This window comes from Lutjanus erythropterus, chromosome 12 (assembly GCF_056507025.1).
Source record: "Lutjanus erythropterus isolate fLutEry1 chromosome 12, fLutEry1.hap2, whole genome shotgun sequence".
Lineage (NCBI taxonomy): Eukaryota > Metazoa > Chordata > Actinopteri > Lutjaniformes > Lutjanidae > Lutjanus > Lutjanus erythropterus.
Genome location: NC_139328.1, coordinates 14,114,764 through 14,129,748, shown reverse-complemented (window position 1 = coordinate 14,129,748; position 14,985 = coordinate 14,114,764).

The window sequence follows — 14,985 nt, the reverse complement described above, 5'->3', positions numbered from 1 at the left end:
CTATGAAAACAATGGCAGCATAAATGAAATAAACAGCGACCCGCGGGAAAGAATCACCGCTGACATCAGTGTTACTGTGGGTTCGCCTAACCAGCCAGGTTTAATAAGAAAATAATAAACAGGACATGGAGACGTAATGTTAGTACAGTAACCAGCAGCAACAGTTTCTATTTATTTTCTCTCCCATGTGTCAATAATGGAACAAATTTCTGCTGTATGGCAACTCTGAGGCAACACTACCTCAAATACAAAAAGCGTTCAAATCAAGATGTTACAGTGGTAGAGGGGATTGTCAGCCATCTGCAATGGACATTAGCATCGTCATCCAGCCCAACTTTATGCTATATTTGGTATATTTTCACCGCTTTACATTGCTGTCAGACGCCATTTTTGGACTGGAAACTTCCTTTATTCAAGTCGATTCTCGTTCTATCCAAACCAACCAAACTCCAAAGGTGAAATCAGTAGTTTTACTCTGCAGAGCATGTGAGCTGGTCTGCCGCTACCTCAATCTATTAGTTAGTTTGTTTTATTGTGTGTAGATTAGCGACTCCCATGTTCTGCATTGTAGAATTACTGATTTTGCCTGTGGAGTTTGGTTGGATTGGACAGAGCGAAATTTGGCTTGCATAACAGTGGTTTTCTGTCCAAAAAGGCTGTCTGATGGCAAAAGTAAAGTGGTAAAAATAATCTTAGTGTGGTGTACGCTTTAACTGATATGGATTTATAAGTGGACCTTTTTAAGTGACTAAAATACATTTTGTCCACACTGGTTAACTGCCTAGCTTCTGTGCTGGTATTCCTTTCCGTTTCTCCCAACTAGGGACATGTTGACCCACATTTACTGTAGGTAAAACACTGACTGTTGATAAGTACCTCATACAATCCTAATAATCTGAACTATCCCTTTAAGTAAGTCCCTGCCACTTCACCTCTACCACAGCTCAGTGAGTCTAATAGAGTACATACAGTATATGGATCTATGTAGCTTAGTATTTGTTTATTATTGCTATAGCTCCTTTGGAAACCTTTAATGCAAGTATAATAACACCAATTTGAAGAAAAGATAGCATGTTTTTCTCCAGGACTAAGAAAAAACTGCGTGGATGTATTACATCAGGCAAGACAGCCATGTTCTCCTCTCTGTGTGTTTTCACGGCAGACATATGCCATTCGTAATGGAGCTATCAAATCAATATCATACTATACTTCTGCCTCTGCTCCCACCAGGTAGCACGCTGTACCTGTATTTTCCATCAATTTGTAGCATTTCAGATAACAAGAGCCTGCACTTAGAGCACACGCCGCCTGAAACCTGTGCTACAACAGCCTCTTTCGTCGGCTCTCTCCACACTGACATACCTGTGGCTGTGAAATGCCATGATTATCATTTGAGGCAACGGCGTGCAGAAAGGAGCTGTGAAGAGATGATGGCTTCTAGCGGCTGAGTGGCAGTCAAGAAATGACTCATGTTTTCTGAACATATTCATTTGAGCGTGAAGGTAATTTTTACACAAAGGGTCTAAAAGTCGTAGACAGCAGTGATGGTTTTCATGCAAGTATTGATTAAACAGTTAGGCTCATTTATTGATTGGATGCATTATTTTCAAGCGACACAGTTTTTTTTCCCTAACAGTTGTGACAGTGTAAAAAAATCACATTTTTTCTACTATAATATGTCCTTTGTAGCATTGTGAAAATTATAGAATTTTCCATTTTTTGTGATAGTAAGGGGCTTGATTGTTTTAAGGAAATAGTTGTTTTAACTCAAACCTTGACCTTTCCCTAAACAGTTGTTTTGGTGCGCAAAAATGACCAACTGCTTTACTTTGAAAGTGTAACCGGACGTTGCATATTAATTTTTGTTCACTTGACCCTAATGAGAATGACAGTGGGATAGTGCATTAGTTTGGAAGTTGTGATGAAAACTGCTTAAATCTATACATTAAATTTTTGTCACAATTTCATAAAATGCTGTGCGATTGTGTTGACAGTATGTTAACTGATATTTTGGATCAAAAATGTTGTCTTGATGACCCACTGACACTGACAACACACCCTGGAGAACAAACCTCCAGGCCAGCTTGTATACTAAAAGTGTTTGAACTTCTTTTATTGTCCTCTCTGGAAAGCTAAAACACAATACTTGGTTTTGTGTCCATATTCTAAACGTAATGGGCATGTCCTACTTCACTAAGCAGATGAAATTAAACACCAAAGATAAAAAAAAAAAACAGTGTTTTATGTTAGCATTTAACAAGAATGGCTCCCATGAGGATTTGAAAGTGCTTCTGTGTCTAATGCTGCATTCACCTAATGTCAGCAGACCTGGAAGAACAGTAAAGCATCCTGTTGGTGTTCAGACATTAATCCAAGATGGTTATCTGGCTCATTTAATCATGTTATATATAAGTGGCAGTTTGTTAACAAGTGGAATCGGATATAAACAGTATATAGTATAATTAGCTTTACTGACTGAACTAGAGTTAAGGGCAGAATCAGCAGGATTTGTTTGAGCCATTTGTAAACGCACCACAAAGATGCCAGGGAGTCAAATACTGGGTTGGTAAATCATCCTGAGAAAAGCTAAATAATGAGAAAATAAGTAAATACAGACAGAGGGCAGAGTGTCTGCAGATGCAGACACCAACACACACTTCTAGTGCGTGATAAGTGATGATTGAAAGGGATTATGTTTATATGAGTCTATACATTATTTCTTCTGAAAATGTTGCATATTCTGCCTTTAATGTTGGATTTTAATGTAGCTGCCAGCAATGGTCACCATCAGAAATCCTTAATATCTCTGACTTGGACTTATAACTGGGTGGCGACTATGATTTTTTTCCACTCAGCTGCTCATAACTCAACAGCAACACGTGTGGGATGGAAGACGCTGTTAGAGTCAGTGATCACATTATTGGACGACTGGATATAGTTGTGTGATAGCAGAGGTGATTGTGTGAGGACTTACAAGGCAATACAATATAAGGCTGTTTTCTTTTCTTCTGGGTTTTATAACCTTGAACAGTGAACTGTGCATTATATCAGGCATCCATGTTTGTTATCTGAGCCATTCAACATATTATTGAGTCAAGTTGAACATATCTGAGTTTTCAGAAGCCCAGCTCAGAGTCAGTGCAGTCATGACATGTAATTTTTGTATGAATTGTCAATATTTTTTGTGATAGTCAGCACATCTTTCAAAGTAATAAGTATCTGGACATTATTTCTAATTTCACTGCAGAATGAGAAGAAGAGTGCATGAAAATATTGGAAATTCGTGTCCATGTGGACAAATCTAATCGATTAAATTTTGGGATGTTCAGAAGCTACCATGAGACTGTTGTGTCTAATCATAATCAAGCATAAATGCAGTCTAATTACAACTTGGATGTTTATGACAGAAAGTCATAATTCATGGCACATGACACAGCAATGTTCTGCAAAACACGCCCACACCCACAGAGGTGTGTGGGCGTGGTTAATTAGACCTCAGATTGTGTTAAAGTTGGGTGGAGCAATGCGGGGAATTACAAATAAAAGATGGTAAAGGTGTAATTTATCCTGCCTCAACAGGTGCAAGACAGTTAACAGGAGAGTGAGGGAGATGCCAATTATAACACTGTCTGTACTGTCACACCCACACAGCCTGAGAAAATATCTCTTTTGTCTCTTGTGTCTCATGTTGGTTAAAAAATGTTACTATCCAGTACAGAGGCAGATACCAATTTACTAGTTATTTTGTAGAAAATGGATAGCAACCCCCCTGTGCTTCATATTTCAGCTTTTCAGAAAGACCAATTAAAGAAACCCTTCATGAGAAATATATTAGGTAAGTGGAACAGAAACCAGTTTGGAAAGGGGGTAAGGAGGGCTAGTCCCACCCCACCTTAAAGATGGCTTGCGTTTCCTTTCGCATCTATTCCACAGTGTATTTTTGCATAAACGGTTTATTTCACCCAATTTTCCTTGTGAGCTGCTTTGCAAATTAATGACTTCCAAGCAACCCTTGAGAGGATAATATCTTCCTGTTTGGTGGATTTATTATTTATTGCGTCTGTGTTTGTGTCAGGGTTAAACCGTATGGTATGTGTCTGAGCTCAAGGTACTAAAAATAGAGCCAGTCCCAGAACTCCGACTTGAGTGACAGGATTCCTTTCACTGGCACGCAAAGATGACCCCATTTCCTCTTTTCCTAAAAAGTTAATCACTGCCTATGTATGGCGTTACTTAAATAAGTTTACTACCTTATTCAACTACAATATTTTATGCCAGGCCAGTTGGTTTTTAGTATTATCTAGTTCATTCTGCTTTCTGTATTTTTCTTTAAAGAAAGGGTTGACTTTTCAGGCTCAACAGTGTGAAAAAAACCTATTGAACGGGATCATTAGATGCTGTAAATCTTTTTTTCTTCCTGTCCTTTTTTCTCTGCCTTTTCACACTGGAACAATGAGCATCTGTTTCCATTTCTTCAGCGTTTCGGCCTCTATGTGGAAGAGGGTAGACTTGCTGCACAACAACAGAGCAACAACACTTATAACTACACTCTAAGATAAACATTCACCATTGGAAACTAAATTAAAACAAATGCTCCCAAGTGCTTTCAAATGTGCAAGTATAGATTGAGATGCTTTTTTCAGATAAGCCTGTTTTTAGGCTGACACACACTGATATTTTTGGAGCAAATCACACAGTTGGAAAGCAGTGACTGTGTTATATTACATTTATTTGTTCAGTGCTTTTCCCCATATAAGAGCATTTTTACAGACGTCCCAAGGACAGAGGAAAGGCAAAGTTCTCTGAGCCAAAAAGATCTAGAGAGGAGACAAGCCTGGATCCATGTTGCTTGTCAGATTTTATCTATTGTAGAGAGTTGAATTCGCTTTCTATGCTTGATCTAACTTCTGTCAGCGGAGTCTGCAGTCAACACAAGTCTCATGGGGGAAAAAATGGAGGACTACATAGCTTGCAGAAGGGAGAATATATGTGTGGTTCTGAAATTCAAAGCCACCTCCAAACCAACGTTAAAGGCCTAAATGAATAATTGAGTATTCTATTTTTACAGTACGCGTCTTCCAAATTAGCTGGCTTCTAGCTATGTTTATTGTTTGGAAGCATATTTGTAGGAAAAATATTTAAGGGACTGATATCTTACCTATTTTTCTGTCAACAAGACCTGTAATTTAAAAAATACAGATGTCATATGTTGGATGTCTGTTATGAAGCTGAGATATGTGTCTTTTAGGTAGAGCTAGAGCCGGTTTCACCAGTTGTTTGGAGGCTCAAAGTTAGCCTAGCTGCAATCTAGGTTTTAATTGGAGATTTACAAATCACTCAGTTGAAACTGGTTGCATCACACAAAGCAGCTCTAACATAGAGATCAGTTTTTACTTAAGAAAAAACAAAAATACACTCACTAGTTTTCAGGTGTAACTGTTGGATGGCTAACGTTAGCTAAAGATAGCATCAGCTTTCCATGTAGATCGAGGGGGAAAAAAAGAGGCAATATGAAATATGGCGAGCATAATTGACATTTGTTTAGGCTAATAACAGTGTAACTTAGAACTTTGTAAATTAATTTTCACCAAATAACTCTATGCTAATGAAAGAATAAACTGGCAGTAAAGTTTAAAATATTGTTTTCACCTAAAACTTTAATTGGAAGTTATGTGTGTTGATTGCTAGGTGCTAGAAGATTGAGTTCACGAGTTCCATTTGAACATGTTTGATGGTAGCTAGTAGTTCCTAAGAATTTAAGGGAAGATTATGCACACAATTTAATGATTTACAAATCTCTAAATTAAAACTGGTTCTACCACAGTAACTGCTTCATACAGATTAGTGTGATTAGCTTTGTGTGTAACAGTGATGAAGCTAACGTTAGCGTTCTGACCCATTCGAGTGAGAAGTAGAAGAGGCAGTATGAAGTATAGTCAACGTACCTGACCTGAAACTTGATTTAAAAAAAAATCACAACTGGGGATTTTTGTAATTACTTTTCGCAAACGTAACACAATTAGACTACAAACCATTGTGGTACTCAGGGTGCCAGTGATGTTAGCATACTTGAATTTGTTTCACTGTTACATGTATGTTTCTAAAATGCTTGAATAACTAACAGACTTAGAAATAGACTTTTTTAATGGACCCATGTCTAAAAAAATGCTTACATTTACGATAGTTTGGAAATAAAGTTGGTTGCTTGTTTTGTGTGTTGACTGTGGATTACTACAGACTGATTTATACATTATAACCCATCCCTTAAGTTTAATGGTGCAACATGATTTAATAACTAACAAGTACGTACCAAGAACTGAGGAAAGACATACACACATTCTAAGTAATGGATTTATCGCTGATACAAACCAATTCTTATGAATTAAGTCATTGCCTTATCATGAATATGGTCGAGTTCACTTGTGGTTGAGCCTTATTATCGGGCCCGTACCATCATGGGAGCTGCCAGTACATGACTGTCAAGCTCATGATAATTCCCACGCTTTTTTATGCTGCCCTGTGATTACAAAACTAGGCTATAGAAAGCAGCTCTTCACAATACGCTGGGAAATGGATGCCGCAAAGAATTAGCTTCCTCTCAGCGCTGAAAGAACAGAGAGTGTTTCTGTCTACATGGAGAACAAGAGCCGTTATCAAATCCCATAGAAAATCCTCAGAAACTCTGTTTAGATCCTTTGATTTTTCTTTTTTCAATAACCGTCTTTTCCTTCTAAGGTTTGAGATCGCCTTTGAATTTGCGGCTTTTGATCTTAATGAGTAAAACCACCTAATAATGACTCGAGACATATTTACCACAGCATTCCCGGCTACCCTCTTATTTACCGCATGAATGTTTGTTGGAACACCCCACATTATTGCATGAGGTTTTGTGCCCATAATGCGAACGGCACATTTGGAGGGGGAACACACACAACGCATGAGAGGACAAAATCAAAGACAACATGTAGAGGTGAAGGGACTTGAATTCTGAAACTGTCTCTCTCTGTGGGCGGCTGCAGATACCACAAAAACCCCACCACAAAAAAAAAAATTTAATTATCACTCCTATAATCCAATGTAACATCTGAAGTTTGGATTCACGAGAAGCGGAGTTGACTTTGTATTTTAAGACATATGGGCTGCTGTTTTGTTGTGTTTCTGCATCTAATTTTCAAGTAAAAGTACGAGCAACATGAGAACAATTTGCCAAGCAATGGGTGTACCATTGCACTGCATTATGCATGGCAATAAATTAACATTGAAATTACCAATAAAATCGGTATTCACACAAAACAAAACAACCACAGTGTATTTGTGCACATTTTGTTTGTGTTGCTGGATGTTTGTTTTGGTCTTAAAATCAACTATAATGCAGAGAAAAGCAGTAGCAAACAGCTGTTGAATACCTGACGTTTAGTGTAATATATATGTGATTAAAACACCTAAAAATCCATTTTGACATCATGGGAACTTAAAAACAGCATTTATTTGTTTACCAAATATAAGACTGAGGTCTAATAAAATGCCAAGATTCTTTGACATAACCAGAGAGTACACACAAACTACATTTTAAAACAATATCAGTGGATATACGGCCTATCGTCAAATGTGGAAGTGATGCTATTGCCAAAAATTGGGGAAGTATACAAGAAAAAGGGAGCACGTTTTACACTGCTATAATTTCAATGTGGCTTAAGTGGAGATTCATAAAGACCTATAATTAGCAGCATGGAGTCTGTCTTTATGATACAGTCTGATCTCTAGTAGTGAAATTTATTTACTCTCTTTAGATGAGTCAGCAGTAAAACTTTTTTTTGTGCCATTACTCTGGGTTTTGATTTCACACACATTGAATGCAGGCAAGAATGACAGGCTGCAGCAAAAAAGCAAACCAAAGCATTTTCTGACAACTTCATCAGTCCTCAAACAAAAGGGAAAAAAAAAAAGAAAAAAGACGCCGCCTGTGTGTATTTACATATATACTGCATTGACCACAATGAATAAAACACCAGTAAGCCAAGCCTCTCTCGGGTCAGTTCAGATGAAACAGAGAGTTTACACTTCCAGTAGTAGGCCATACATAAACATTGTTTCTCTAAATAAGAATATGTGCCAGTGGATCAGCATCATTACATCTGCTTTCTTTTACTCCGCTTTTCTTTATTATGTAAAACTACGCCTTGGAAAACATGCGAGCTCTGCACTAATCCTCTCACTTTCCACCTGGTGAATCTGACCCAAATTCACATTTCCCCCGCGCGGCCATGGGACTGTTTTTTTATTGAAGCCACGTGTAACGGAGACCACTGACCTGCCTATGTACTTTGGCTCACAAGAGGAAGAAGAAGAGAAGTGATATTTTGGACATTAATAGTTCCAAACTTGGCGACCGAGTGTTTGTTCTTCGACAGACTTTTCTCAGGCAAACACGTCCTTCGCCTGAATCTGCACCACTGAGGTAGCTCTTTTATTACAACGCCGAAAAAAAAAGTAAGGATCTAAAAATAGGAGTCGTGTTGGAGAAGAATGAAAGTGACTAACAGTATAATATCATGTTCAAAAGAAAGCTGCATGGGGCTGAACTTTAGAAACCTGAGGAAAATGTTACCATAAACCTGCTTCCAGCTGGGCAGATCATTTTCCTTGCAGTACATCGATTGTTGAGAAATGACAACAGAAACTTCACATGATATTTAGAGGCAGAATGACAGAGAGCTCAGACAGCATATTAAAAATTGCACGCTGTCTGAATAGAAAGGTGGCTGTGCAGAGACACCTCGGCTCACAATGAGGACACAGCTGGTAGTACAGCACAAGTAAACATTACACATCTCATGAACCATTAGGGTGCTGTGGTGCTTTGGTTTCTAATGATAGCCTTAGTGTGGTGACTGAATAAATCAGAACATTATGAAATACATTTATTTCTTCATTTGTTTTGTTCCTGGGTTTTTTTTTTTTTTGCACGGCAGAAAAATATGTAGCCTGCAGCTGCTATATCCAGAGCAGTCAACAAATCATGACTAAATAATTGGGGATCTGCCGTGCACAAACATGCGGTTGTCCAGTTTGTCATTAAGATTATATCATATTTGTTCGCAAATGGCAATTTAATGCTAATGTTTTGCAGCTTACAGTAAAATCCTAATGGGCTTTCAGCTTTGAAGTGTAATTCCATCGACAAAGCCGAATCATTCCCAGTCAACTCAGTTATAGTTTCATGTTTTTGGGGTGCCAAGTCAGTTACAATTCTGGTCTCCGTTCACGGACCGTAAAATCAGGATTCAATTTGCCCCCCCCTCTCCATTGTAACCAACAGAGGAGACATGGCGTGCTCTAAAAAGGAAGGCAGGGCTAATGCAACAAAATTCCCGTTTGCATCATGGATGATTTCTTCAGTTAAAAGCAAGCGTCAGTGACAATACTTTGCACAGAAATTTATGCATAATGATCATCTTCCGTTCCATAAAAAACACATTGACCAAACATTTAATACCACCACACTTTAAAAAATCCATACAATCTTAGTATAAGGTCTTGTACTGAGCCTGTAGAACAACATATTGGCCTTGTAGCACATCATGCGGTTTAAAGAACTGAGTTATAATCCATCAAACCTTGGTTTAAAGAATAAACAGCCAATAAACATTATCCAATTCTTATTCAATTGATATGATGCATGCTGTTTAAGTATACATTTATTATCTTACATAAACAGTCACATGTGAAAAACAACTCAGCAATATGCATGTTTTTCCACAGATTTGGACATTAATATGCCAAATTTTCCTGAAAATTACATGTTCTTGCAGTAAATTGCAGACCATACCGGTAACGTTTAATCAGTGAGCCCGTTTTCTATAAATCTCATACACTTTACATCAAACCTAACCAATTTTTAAGCCATCCTACTGTATCTTTACATGTATTTATTCAACAGTTTATGGCAGCCATTGATTTCCATCCATTTCCATAAAATACAGAAATTACAGAAAACCCCTGAATTTTCTGTAAATCATTTTTTCCATCAAAGCTAACCAATTTCTAAACCATTTGACTGTATAAATGTATTTATTCAACAACCCATTCCAATTGCTCCATTGACTTCCATTAATGTCTTACAGTATAGAAATCAGTTAACAAAACTTTCTTTAGCTGTGTAAAGTTTTACAGTCTACATTAATAAAGCATCATAGAATTGTTTTTTTGTTTGTTTGTTTGTTGTTTTTTCTGAACTGACAAGCCTTTATTTAAAGAATCAAAGAGTTCTGCTTGTGGATTGACGGCATCAGGAAAAAGATGCTGAAACACAGCAGCCCTGTGATGAGAGCGGTCCTGCTGAAGTTATTTAGTCTTGTTCTTCAGTCAGATTGCTTTCCTGAGATCTGGAACTGGGGGCTTATTTCCCCAATACATAGGAAAAGAGATTAATTAGACCCTAAAAAGTACCATTGTTTGCATTTATGTGGGCAGTAATCTGGGGAAGGTTGTTGGCAGCAGATACTGACCTTCTTTATAGAACACTCTGTCCTGAGTCAAGGGCAGATTGGCTTTTAACAAATCACAGCACTAACGACCATGGTCACATACTACACACTCTAATTAATCATCACATACACCAAAAAGGGTAAGAGGGTAAAAGGGTAAAATGTCTATTTGTAAAATGTAAAATGTCTTTTGAGTCTGTTTGGCAAGAGGGATTATAAATTCTCCAAATCGGTATCGGGAGTAAACCTTATGACATAATTAAGTCAATGTATGTCTTTAATAAATGTGGAGTGAAAGTTGGCAACAAAACTACTGATCTCTTCGCTCAAGGGAGGGGTGTCTGAAACCCCTGGGCTCCCCCTGAACAACAAGGAAGTTAAATTCTTACTCTATGCTGATGACCTTGCTGTCATCCACGCAAAAAAACCCACTAAACTTTGCCAAATCTAAAATCACGATCTTCCAAAAGAAGCCCAGATCTGAGGAAACCAATTCCAACCAGTTCAAATTAGGAAACACCAACTGACAATAATTTAACCTATTGCCCTTTTTGGAAGTGAAATGTTTAGGTCCACTCACTAATCAGGACTACACTGGGTGGGACAAACATCCCACAGAGGCCGTGCATGCAGATCCATATCAAACATCTGAAGTAAAACACAAACCAATGCATCCAGAGCAGAATTATTGATTATAAACAGTGAAAAAAGAAAACTTAAATTTTGGATACATCTTCAATCATGCCCCCCGAGACACGCTGAGATTTCAGGCACTACAAACCCAAGAACTGAATCCCCAGAAGAGTCCCTTCTGCCAGCTGGTCCTGAGACTTACTGATCAAACCACACCCAGTACAGTCCAACCTCAGACCAGCACTGCTTCCCAACTATCAATCTGAGTAAACTATATTATTAAATTAACAAAAGATGCCTATCTGGAACAAATCAAACCAAAACTCTAAACAAACTGAATTGCTATCTGGCCCCAAACCATGAATATAAATTGTCAGATTATGTCTTTACTGTCAGAGATACAAAACAGAGACAGATCCTGACCAAATACAGACCACAGCTGTAACCGTAGAGAGAGGACGATACACCAAGTCCTGGCTACCAGTGGAGGGAAGAGTCTGTGGTCACAGCATGACAGGTGAGGTAGAGACAAGAGATTCACTTCCTATTAAAATCAGAGCAGAATACTATAAGATATTTACGTTATTAATTCCTAATTTCAGAGGGGTAGATTACAGTGTAAAACTGAAGGTTCTATTAGGAGAGGGACATGCAGCACATTTAACTGCACATTTTATTTAAGGACATGTATAATAATAAGTAAACCCATTATTTTCGTCCTTACTCTTTATATATTTATCTTATTTTATTTAATGAACCTTTTTTTTATAAATTGTGTTTTTCCTTTTTCTTTATTATCATTATTGAACTGAATTAATATGTGCTCACTAAATTTGGCAATATTGTTTATAAAACAGTCGAGCCAATTGAATTGAAATGAGTTGAAAATTGAATAAACATCATCCAGCATTTGATCAATATTATGCAGGCTGTTTGAGTACATATTTATTAGCTTACATGAAGTGTAAGCTAATAAATATGTGGAAAAACAACTACAATAAGTATGTGAAACACAATTTGAATTCAGAGCATATGTGCTTCTTCGACAGATTTGGACACTAAAATGCCAAATTTCCCCCAAACTCGTTTTTCCTTGCAGTGGATTGGAGACCTTGGCTTTTCATGGTTGAGCCCATTTACTGTAAATAGAAATACACCAAGGATTCCCAACTTTCTTTGACCTGGGGCCACTTTTGTGAAATAATTGGAGGTCAGCAGCCAATTAATAAACAAACATCAATAATATACTGGATAAAATGAATAAACATTAAAAGGCCCATAACTCATCTTTCTTTTTTTAAAATTTAATTTTTAATTTTCAGATTAAATGACTCATCAACTTAATCTATTAACTAAATTAACTTTCTACAAGGATTGACAAAAGGCCTATAAGACAGATTAATCAGATATTTTACTACATTTAATAGCTGCAACTGCATTTTATTTGTTAATGCACTGTTAGCATTTGAACAAGTTTATACAACATTAAACATAGCTGGGACGTCTTCCATCATATAATCACTCAGCTGTTGAAGTGAGTCATAAAGATAAACTGCTGCTACCAGGGACAGATGTGTGTGTGTGTGTGTGTGGGCTAGTGTGCATCTTTCCAAGCAACAGTCAAGTGACGTTATTGGACATTTACTCATTGGTATAAACAAATCAAAATCCCCAGGGTGAATCAGTTTATTTTCACTGTGAATTTGAAAATGATCGGCGCGCCACCCAGCACTCTGTCTCAGGCCAGATTTGCCCCATGGGCCTTATGTTGAGTATCACTGCACTTTACATCAACACTTACCAATTGTAAACCATGCTACTGTTTCTTACAGAGCTGAACATATTAATTCAATTATTCATTGCAGCCACTAATTTATATTAACTTCCAGACAAGTTAACAAGCTCCTGAAGCTTTCTTAAGTTGTGTAACACATCACAGTCAACAATACAGTAAGTCCATTAAGAACCACTGACAAAGCCAATGTAAGACTACTGAAGTAGAGAAAAGGAGATGACAACACACTTTTAAAAATAAAAAGGGATACAAAGTGTAAATAACATAAAATACCACATAGGGACAATGTAAATTTAATAGCTGCTCTGCATCACAAAAAATCTGCACTGCATCACAAAAGTAATATAAAATTGGCAAAAATGAACACAGACTTCCTGTTGACTGATGGATTACAGCTCAAGAAAGCTTAAAGAGTTTGTTGATTGGTTTCATAACACACAGAAATGAATGGAAACCAACGACTGCCTGGAACATCGAAAGTCTGCACTGCATCACAAAAATAATATAAAATTGGCAAAAATGAACACAGACTTCTTGACTGTGATGGATTACAGCTCAAGCATTGCCTAGGGGTTTGTTAATTGATTGTCATACCATACAGGAATGAATAGAAACCAATGGCTGCCTGGAACATTAGGAAAAGCATAAACATGCATTGGAAATTTTTTCCAATGGAACATTAACTTTTAGAAATAAAACTAGCAAACATAACAACATGTTCCTCTAGATTTCCATGTGTAAAACAAGTAGTCATACATTTATCTACGAAGTAAAAAAATGCACATCAAATTTGATGGGAAAAAAAATGATAATGTTGTGTATCCAAAAATCTCATGTCCTTGAACGAATTCACCGGGGGATTTGTTACATGTGACATTTTTGTAAGTATAGTAAATGTATTCCAATATATCCCTGGGATTTCAGTGCAGCATTTGAACGTCTCGTGGTCTAAATCCTGTTTCAGATGCTTTTCCATGTCGACAGGAATAACATTCAAAGGGAAGCGGAAAACATTGCAATTTCTTGCCGTGGACATATGGACGGATACTGGATGTTTGCACACAACGTACATCAGCGTCTGCTCTCAAACTAAATGTTCATCACTGTGGACTGTGTAGTTAGAATGTTTGTGTCAATACTGTATGATTGTATTTCTTGAGGGGAAAGTTGAGGGTTAAGTGTATTTTCTGTCAAGAATCTTCAGGTTTGAAGCCTTTTCATGAACAGTAACGAAGGACATTTAATGCTTGGTTGATGGTTATATTGTGCATTTTATAGTCTACTGTACACAATATTCATTGATTTTTTTCCATGTTGTCCATAATACAGTTACATCACTGTCATACTGTAGCTTCATTTATTCATTCTGCAAATGTTGCACAGTGGTAATTGTTCATTTTGTAGCCTGGGCATCACAGTTACATCCTTTCTTACCATCTCTCACCGGTTTATTGTTCATTTTGTGCATCATGGGGCTGCGACTAACAATTGCCTTCATCAATTAATCTACCAGTTTTTGACTAATTTGTAATAATTTAATCTATAAAATGTGAGAAGATTATGAAAAACAATCCCAGAAGCCCAAACTGACATCTACAGATGGCTTCTTTTTTTCTCATATAGGTTTCTGATTCTGTTTCATTAAAATTCACAGAATGTTTCAGTTTGGCCAGCAGTAACTCATATATGGCTCTATCAGTCATGGACTCAGTCCAGTCTTTAGAACAGGGTGTACTTGTATTTTTCCAGTTAGTATGATCTGCACTGCATTATAGTCTACTGGAAACTCCTATATGACCTATATGAAATGAAGCAGTGTTGTTTTCTATGAACTTTTATGTTTAAAATGTAATCTTTTTAGGTTTAGCAAATGAGATTGAGCTTGGTTGCAAAGAACTGCATGTTGCACAATTTGAGTAAGCAGTGATTCCCACTCCCCCCATCGTCCATCCCCATATGTTAGTTGACTTAATGGACACCTAGCTTACTTTAGGTACCTGGTGTGTTTTTCATTACAACAGGCTTATGTTACTTACAGTGTGCTTGTTAGCAGTTTAGCAGTTTGCAGTT